Source organism: Aquarana catesbeiana, linkage group LG13, assembly GCF_042186555.1.
Source record: "Aquarana catesbeiana isolate 2022-GZ linkage group LG13, ASM4218655v1, whole genome shotgun sequence".
NCBI lineage: Eukaryota > Metazoa > Chordata > Amphibia > Anura > Ranidae > Aquarana > Aquarana catesbeiana.
In genome coordinates this window covers 74,294,535-74,303,874 of record NC_133336.1, presented here as the reverse complement: position 1 = coordinate 74,303,874, position 9,340 = coordinate 74,294,535, and the positions used below count along the sequence as shown (strand labels likewise).

General features: G+C 43.8%; 1 pseudogene; it reads left to right on the top strand.

Moving 5' to 3' along the window:
* Nucleotides 1-1,450: 1,450 nt before the first annotated feature.
* Nucleotides 1,451-2,886, top strand: LOC141117519 (ubiquitin-conjugating enzyme E2 H pseudogene; annotated as a pseudogene).
* Nucleotides 2,887-9,340: the final 6,454 nt, after the last annotated feature.

Below are 9,340 nucleotides of genomic sequence, written 5' to 3'. Positions count from 1 at the left end.
GGTCAGGCCAAACTCTCCTAATCTTGTTACAATATAGGCTTCAATTTTGAAGCAGTATAGGCCCAAGTTTAGATCTTACCTTCGTTATCACGATCGGCGCTTTCGATGCTCCTTCCTCCGCTCACAGATCGTACGTAATACGCACGCGTGTTACGCTTTATACACACTGCATATGCGCGTAACTCCGCCCGCCCCTGACATTCTTTCTAGTCTATTCCCCGCCCCTTTTCATTCTGCGCAGTGGGGGAGAGCACATGGCGGATACACAGCAGGTGCGTGCTAATTATAGCAACGAGGAGGAGGAGGAGGAAAGCCCGGAGCCTGAAACGTCTGCATCCAGAAGGAGATTTAAGGCCTCAAATATGTCCTTTGGGGAGATGTTGGAGATGGTGGACATCCTGAAGAGGGCCGACTATGAGGGGAAGTATGGGCCTTACCCCAATCCCAATGTCAGAAAGGCCAAGATAATGGCGAAAGTGGTCAAGAGTCTGCACCGGCATTTCGGGGTACGAAGATCGAAAGATCAGTTAAGGAAACGGTGGTCGGACCTGAAATTACAAGAACATGAGCAGTACAGAAGATCTGGAGAGTGCTGCAAAAAAGTAAGTAGTTGTCCTGTGTTCCTATTCTTTATGTTTCTTATGTTCGTGCTGCTCCATGTGCTTTTCTTACAAGTGTACATTTTTAAATGGCAAATTTCATGTTCATGGGTACATTATTCGTTCGTATCAAAAATTTTCTTTCGGTCTATAAAACACCATTGTTTAGGACATATGCATTTGGCCACAATTTTTACGCCCTACTTGTCAGAAACTATTTTGGTTGGGTAGATGGCTTTGTTACTAGAATGAAATGCAAACTAGATTCTGTGTAAGGAGAGGACACTCAGCAGCTGTTTTTACATCTGGACACTGGAGCACTAGTGTGGGACCCCAGAACATCATTTTTATTAGGGGGCCACACAGGTGCTCCAGTGTATACTATAGGGGGGGCTACATATGTGAAGCTTGTACCAAACAGGTAAAGTATTGAAGCTTGACAAAGGACACTGAAAATGCAACATTTTGGAACTCTGCCAAAATGGACAATTGTACCCCACTTCCAAGCAATGTTTTATATTTATAGTTCTGCCATCAAATCACTGTGTGCTAAGTATAGCATTTTTTTAACTGTTGGTGGGGGTCACGTGACAGGGGTGCTCGTAGTCGGTTATGTTATTGATGTGTTGAAGGGGAGTCCCCGGTGAGCGGTGGAATCTGCTGCAGCAGCAACAGGAGACCGCGGCTGGCTGGGGGTGGGGTGTACCGACGTGTTAGGCCCCGGGCACCCCAGCCGCCTGTAGAGGCCCCGAGCCAAGCAGGAGAGGCCCCCGGGGGGAGGAAGAGCGCCCCCTCTTTTATTTGTCTGTCTAAATCCCCACAGGGACCTCCGAGCCAGTGTACCCGGCGGAGAGGGGGGGGAGCTGGAACCATGTCATCTCCCAGCCCGGGCAAGAGGCGGATGGACACGGATGTTGTCAAACTTATTGAAAGCAAACATGAAGTCACAATCCTAGGAGGACTAAATGAATTTATAGTGAAGTTTTATGGACCACAAGGAACACCATATGAAGGTGGCGTGTGGAAAGTTAGAGTGGACCTTCCTGATAAATATCCTTTTAAATCTCCTTCTATAGGATTTATGAACAAAATATTTCATCCCAATATCGATGAAGCGTCAGGTACAGTGTGTCTAGATGTCATCAATCAAACCTGGGCAGCTCTTTATGATCTCACCAATATATTTGAGTCTTTTCTGCCCCAGCTGCTGGCCTATCCAAACCCAATAGATCCACTTAATGGAGATGCAGCAGCTATGTATCTGCATCGACCAGAGGAGTACAAACAGAAAATTAAAGAATACATCCAGAAATATGCAACAGAAGAGGCGCTTAAAGAGCAAGAGGAGCGCACTGGGGACAGCTCGTCTGAAAGCTCAATGTCTGACTTCTCGGAAGATGAAGCCCAGGACATGGAGTTGTAGTAGAAGAAAATCTGCTTTTCAAAAGTGAAACAAACATAAAGACTTTTTCCTAACCACGAGAAGCAGACTTTAATATTCATATTTAAACAAAGCAATTTTTTTTTATTACTAAACAAGGTTTTTATGAATAATAGCATTGATATATCACCCTTTAGGTTTTGATTTTTTAATTTTTTTTTTCCTGATCATTTCTGAACCCTAATGTGCATAGCGTATACCCCACATTCCATTTTGGTAGCTGTGTGCATAAGCTCAGCAGTCCAACATTGTGTGTTCCTTGAACTCAAAGGAAAGGAAAAGCAAAGCCAGGATTAACAACTTTGACTGCTGTGATCCATTACATTTTCAAGTAGTGTTATCATTCTATCAGCGCCCTGCCAAGTGGATCATGCCTCGGACTTTGCTGGAATAATATATTCTTCAAAGCAAAATGGTGAACTTTGAGGCATATTGTACTAAAACAAAAGCCTTTAGATTACTATAAAGGAAAATGCACATCTGTGGGTCACCAGATGGTGCTGCCCACCATATTTTTTTTTTTTTCTTTTAAATGCCTGCAAATTTAGTTGGCAAATACATTCAGATAGCCCCAAAGAGCAGGACTTCATAAATGCCTGTCTCAGGTTTTAAGTACCTTTTTTAAGTGGATGTATCCCCCCTCTCTTAAAGTCAAGACCGGGATGTGATTGGTCAAACTGCTGTAATACTGGTGTGTGCCATCTTGACGGAGTTCAATTGGTTGGATTTAAAGTTGTGTGGGCTGAGCCCAATAGTGACCTGACCCATTGCCATTGTTTCTCTTCTACAGAAAGAGGGTGGTGAATTGTATGACTTCATTTACTTTCAAATATAGAGAAGACTTCAGTTGTGCGTCTGTTATTTAGACTTTTTGATGACCTGTTACCACTGAACGTTTAACTTTGCTGCCATATGCGTCAGTCTGTCCTTTATGGGGGGGGGGGGGAGTACTAGTATTGCATTAAACCGCATAATCTTCCTTTTAAAACACATTGAACTTCAGTATAAAAAAAAAGCTGTGGCAGCTTGTTAGAAATATTTGGCAGGCCATACAAGCACAAATTAGATCACCCAACTTGGCACAAGACTGCCTATCTAGTAATGGATATAACCAGCCACATCTGACTGATATAGATGATTGGCAGCTGTACTGTACATGTGAGTTGTGAAGGCAGTATTAGCAGTTAGACCCCTTTCACACTGGGGTGTTTTTCAGGTGTTTTTGGACTAAAAATAGTGCATGTAAAGCACCTGAAAAACGCCTCCCCTGCAGCCTGAATGTGTGAGCCTGAGTGCTTTCACACTGGGGCTGTGCGCTTGCAGGACGTTAGAAAAAGTCCTGCAGGCAGCATCTTTCAGGCGGTGGGGGAGCGGGGTGTATACACTGCTCCTCCACCGCCCCTGTCATTAAAATCAGTGGGCACCGCTGCTGAAATGCCTGCAAAGCAGTTCGGCAGCTGCGCTTAGCGGGCGCTTTTGACCCTTTATTCGGCCACTAGCGGGAGTTAAAAGTGTCCCTGTTAGTGGCCGTAAAGTGGTGCTTTAACGCTGATAGTAGCTTTAAGTATTCAGATTCAGAATACTTTATTAATCCCAAAGTGAAATTATTGCAACATTGTATAATATTCAGACATCACCAGTGTGCAGTAGACATGTGCATTCGTTTTCGTCCAAATGCATTTTCGTCCGAATTTCAGGTATTTTCGTTATCGTTTTAACAAACGATAACGAAAGTGCAGAGTCCGAAAAACGAAAGATCCGACATAAACAAATGCTTTATTTTCGTTTTCGTTGCTACAACAGTTCGATATAGATAGGAGATTCGACATGATGATGACAATAGTGCTCTGTGTCCATCAAACCTGTGGTCGAATGTGCCTATCCTTAGCTCTATTAGTCCAAGATTATTCTACATAGAGAGAAAAGATTCGACATAGAGAGAAAAGATTCGACGTAGGGGAGGAAAGATTCGACGTAGGGGAGGAAAGATTCGACATAGGGGAGGAAAGATTCGACGTAGGGGAGGAAAGATAAATAAAAATAATGATGATGATGAATGTTATTGGCTGATTGTAACCAAAGAGGAGGAGCAGTAAAATAGCTAGAACTAAGTACACATGTACTTTGGCTTATGGTGTCGTACAGTTTAGCTGCTCCGTCGAATCTTCTTTGAACATTCGACAGACACCATAAGCCTTCAATGACAGATTCGACCTTAATTTGGATTTTCGGACTAATGCAATTTTTAACGAAAAACAAAATAAATAAAAACGAATTTCGGGAGTAACTAAATAAATTTATTTTTCAGACGAAAACAAAATTCCGAAACGAAATATTTCAGTGTGCACATGTCTAGTGTGCAGTTGCAATTCTTAAAGTGTAACTAAACACAGCAGTAAAATCGGTCTGTGTATGCAGTGGAGCATGCTTGTTGTGCTCATTGTGGAACCTAGGGTGTTGATCCTTCAGATTGTGTAGGGGGGCTGTTTGATCCTGTCTTCTCTGGTCCTCCCCTTCTTCCACGGTCTCCATTCCATCTCCAGATAGTACAGAGCCTTGGGGGCACTCTGCACATGCTCAGTTTGGTGTATAGCCTTTGCTAAAAGTTTTGAGAATGACACAAATATAAATTTTTGCAAAGTCTGCTGACTGAGTTTTTATGATGACAATTTGCATATACTCCAGAATATCATGAAGAGTGATCAGATTAATTGTAAAGTCCCTCTTTTGACATAAAAATGAACTTGATCCCATAAAAAAACATTTCCACTGCATTTGTGAAGAAGGCTTTAAGGGCGCCCTAGAAAGTCCAGCAAGCGCCAGGACTGTCTCCTAAAGTTGATTCAGTAAAAAAAAAAAAAAAAAAGTATAGCATTTTTGTTTTACATAGGGGAGAAAAGACTCGGAGGACACCCCTCATCCGAGGAGACCACAGACCCCTCACCTCTGGAAGATGGGGAAATACCCCCAACCCAAGAAGTGCAGGAGGAGGAAGAAGACCTGGTGGAAATTGTCACCACAACAGGTGAGTGTCTGCGACCACAGGCTCAGGTAAGAGATGTATGCCGGCATATTTTTTATACCTTTTTTGGGGGGTTTCTCTCTTTTTAGGTGATCGTGATGTTGTGGATCCAGATCCTTTCACATCAGAAAGTGCCCAGATCCTGATCGGGGAGATCATGGGGTGTAATTTAGAATTGGAAAACCTCAAGAAAAACATCAATGATGTTATTCAAAAAAATAAAAACATCATTGATGTTTTGGGGCGAGTTTAAAACCCCTCCCAATCCCTTTGTTTTTTTGTGTGCTCCAATGATCAAAATGTTTGAAAGATTTGTAGAAAAGCCTAATTTGGAGGATGCACACAGTGTGCCAACATGTGCTATCTGCCATCACGGGAGATCAATGGACGCGTTTTGGGGGTGCAACCCCTTCCTCAATAATAAAGTAGCTGAGAGGAAGGGGTTTCTCCCCCAAAACACGTCCCTTGATCCCCCGTGATGGCAGCTAGCACATGTTGACATTGGTAAATTTGTGTGCATCTTCCAAATTTGGCTTTTCCTGGGGTGACTTCACCCCATCTGAACGCAATATCAAACACAGTTCCTAAATACTCATGTCTGATATTGCCTTCAAGTTCTACCAAATGTGAACTTTGTAAGTTCAAGATTTGTGTCTTTCTTGTTGGTTTTACACATGCCTGTTTTATCTTAAATGGACATTTATCTGTTTTATAATGCTACCCCAAAACTTGTTATACACCAAACATGTTGGTTTGTTAGAAAAACCTTTTCTAAATGCACATGTGATTGTGCAGGTATTAAAGAGATTGTTAAGCAATAATGTGTGGATTATTGTGTCAACGCTAAAACACTTTGTTGGTGATGTAATTGGTGTTTTCTGTGAAAATGGGGGTTATTTCCTAAGGGCAAATCCTCTTTGCACTACAAGTGCAGTTTCACTGCACTTGTAGTGCAAAGTGTCTTTGCCTTTAGTAAATAACACCCAACAGTGCTTTGTATAAGGTAACACAATCACGCCATTTTCTGGACTCAACACATTTCTGTCAGAGTCAGCTAAAACAAACACAAGCAGTAAATGTCCACAAAGATTTTCTTTTTTTTACTTTTTTATTTGATAAAAGCTTCACAAATTTGCTGGCATATTGATGGCCCCCCTACCCGCAAAGAACTCCAGGTATCGTAACCGGACATCACGGGCACTCAGGGAGGGCAAGCCAGGACGGCCACTCTCAAGCGCCGTCAGTGTTGTTTCATGGATCATTCCGGCCTCAGGCCCAACTGAGCCAGCATAGTTGGCCGAATGTTTGCTTAAAAAGTTATGGAGAATACAGCATGCAAGGATTATATGATTAAGTTTATACTCCGCCATATGGATGGGTGTCAGAAATAGGCGGAACCGGCTGGCCAGGATTCCAAATGTGTTCTCCACCACTCTTCTGGCTCTGGCCAGCCGGTAATTAAAAACCCTCTGTTCCGGGGTGAGGGTCCTCATAGGGAATGGCCGTATAAGATGGTCCCCCAGCGCAAACGCTTCATCAGCAACGAAGACGAATGGGAGTCCTTCCACATTGTCCTCTGGAGGTGGCAAGTCCAAGCTGCCATTCTGGAGATGCCTGTAGAACTCTGTCTGGGCGATGACTCCACCATCGGACATCCGGCCATTCTTCCCCACGTCCACATACAAGAAGTCGTAATTAGCCGACACCACCGCCAACATCACAATACTATTGAACCCCTTATAGTTGAAATAATACGACCCCGAGTTGGGTGGTGGGATGATGTGGACGTGTTTCCCATCAATTGCCCCTCCGCAGTTAGGAAAGTCCCATCGCTGGGCAAAGTGGGAGGCCACAGTCTGCCATTCCTGTGGCATGGAAGGAAACTGTTGAGGAAAACAAAAATAAATTAATATTTTTGCACACAAACATGGCAAGCAGATTAGACACAAACATTCATGGCCAACCTCCAGATAGCATTTATTAAGTGGAATTTAACAACACCAAAGTATAAGGTACACCTATCATATCCCCCCCCCCTCTCGTGGGCCATTTCTAATATTATAGGGGGGGAATCTTGGACAGGTAACCCTCTCCACTTCATTGAGAGATGAATGCCTAAATACAGGGTATTACTTGGAATAGCCCCTCCTTAGTTACACTATTGGCAGCCCACTGGACAGGTAAGAAGTGTCATAATACAAAGATCTAAATACACACTGTACACATTTGAGGACATTTGGACATTCTGCTATTACCTGTCAAGATAATAATAGGATATAAAAAGTTTAAACAGTACCATTTGAAAGTATACAGGCAGGCCCTTGCACTACATGCTTTGGGTAATTCATCCATAAATCTGAGCACACAAGAGATGGGTATAGTGTGTATGGGTTTGGCAAAGTCAGCAGATAGATGATTGAGGATAGATAGAGAATTGGGATCAGCTGACTTAGGTATCCTGGTATCCTGCCTGCTAATATAAGGGGTCAGCAAAGCCAGCAGACGGTGAAACACGTGGTCCGTCATCCTGAGAAAGTTCCTGAAATCATCAGGATTATTCTCATGGATCTCACGGAGCAAAGGCATATGAGAGAACTGGTCACGCTGAAGCAACCAATTCTTGGTCCATGAACTCCTCCCCACCCTGTTCATGGACTGGACTTGTGTCAAGGTCAGGACCCCAACACCAAGCCCCCGCACAGCACGAACTCTACGAGGAGTACGTATATGCAACATGGCTAGAAAACGGTCTGCTGCTCAGAACGAAGTAACAGAATGCACTGAAGAACAGCAAGGCCTGTGAAGAGCGACCTGAAAAACAGTAACGAACGAACAAGAACACAATGACTACTTAAAGTCACGCGGAACTTGCTTGCACGCACTGAAGAGCAGATACAGACCCACAAGCACAAACTGAACCGCAGAAAACGATCTGAAAGCCACGAGTCTGAAAAAGCACGAATCGTCTCTCACCAAACTTTTACTAACACGAGATTAGCAAAAGGAGCCCAAAGGGTGCCATGCTTGGCTCTGAACTGGCCTTTTTCTAGTCTCGTCGTACGTGCTTGACGTCACCGCATTGTTGGCGATCGGAAATTCCGACAACTTTGTGCGACCGTGTGTACGCAAAACAAGTTTGAGCCAACTTCCGTCGGAAAAAATCCTAGGATTTTGTTGTCGGAATGTCCGAACAAAGTCCGACCGTGTGTACGGGGCATTAGAATGGAGAAGGGTTATAACTTATTATAATAATTTTTATTGCTGTCTGTACCCTCCATGCCTTTTGCTATGGGCAAAATGAAAACAGGAAGTAAGGTACGTCTCCTCAGTGGAGCCACGGATAGAAGTAGAATTAAAATACTACGTAAATCCAACATTTCATATTCTTGCTATGTGCCTGCTATACCATGTAATTGTATGAAAAATGATCATGTTCTCTTTCTATTTCTCCCCTTGTATGAAATCACTGGGGTTCCTGTCAGTCTCTCTGCTTTCCTATTAAAAACTGACCACACTTACTGTACTCTTGGCCTCTAAACTGACAATCGCTAAAGCTTGGAAGAAGCAGTTTACTTACTTTTCTGAAGTTGAAACTAGACTAGCACCATTACCAACAGCCACAAGATCTGGAATCCTTGGTCTGCCTATCACCACCCTCAACTTCTTCTATGATACTCAACTTTTTTGCCCCCTGTCCCACTAACCCTGAGCCATGGAGGTCTCCCCCACCAGCCCCCCATCCTTTTCCTCTTCTCTCGTCTAGTTTTCCTCTTACTCTCTTTCCTGTTTTCTTTCCTCGTCATTTAAAATGTTCTGCCTTCTCTTCCTACACTCCCCCGCTTCTTTTTCTTCGTTCTTGGTTGACCGTCTCAGTCTGTTGGCCCCACATGTATGATGTGTCTTTTGACATCAAGACTCATTGTGCTGATTTAAAGTGATACTAAAGTCTGTTTTTTTTCTTTAAAAATAACAAACATGTTATACTTAGCTGCTCTGTGCAGTGGTTTTGCACAGAGCAGCCCCGATCCTCCTCTTCTCAGGTCCCTTGGTGGCGCTCCTGGCCCCTCCCTCCTGTTGAGTGCCCACACAGCAAACAGCTTGCTATGGGGCACCCGAGCTGAGCCGAGCCACAGCTCGTGTGTCCAGTCAGACACAGAGCCGCGGTTTGGCCCACGTCCGCTCTCTCTCCTGATTGGCTAACTGACTTTGATTGGCAGCATTGGGAGCCAATGGCACTGCTGCTGTGTCTCAGCCAATCAGGAGGGAGAGTCCCAGATG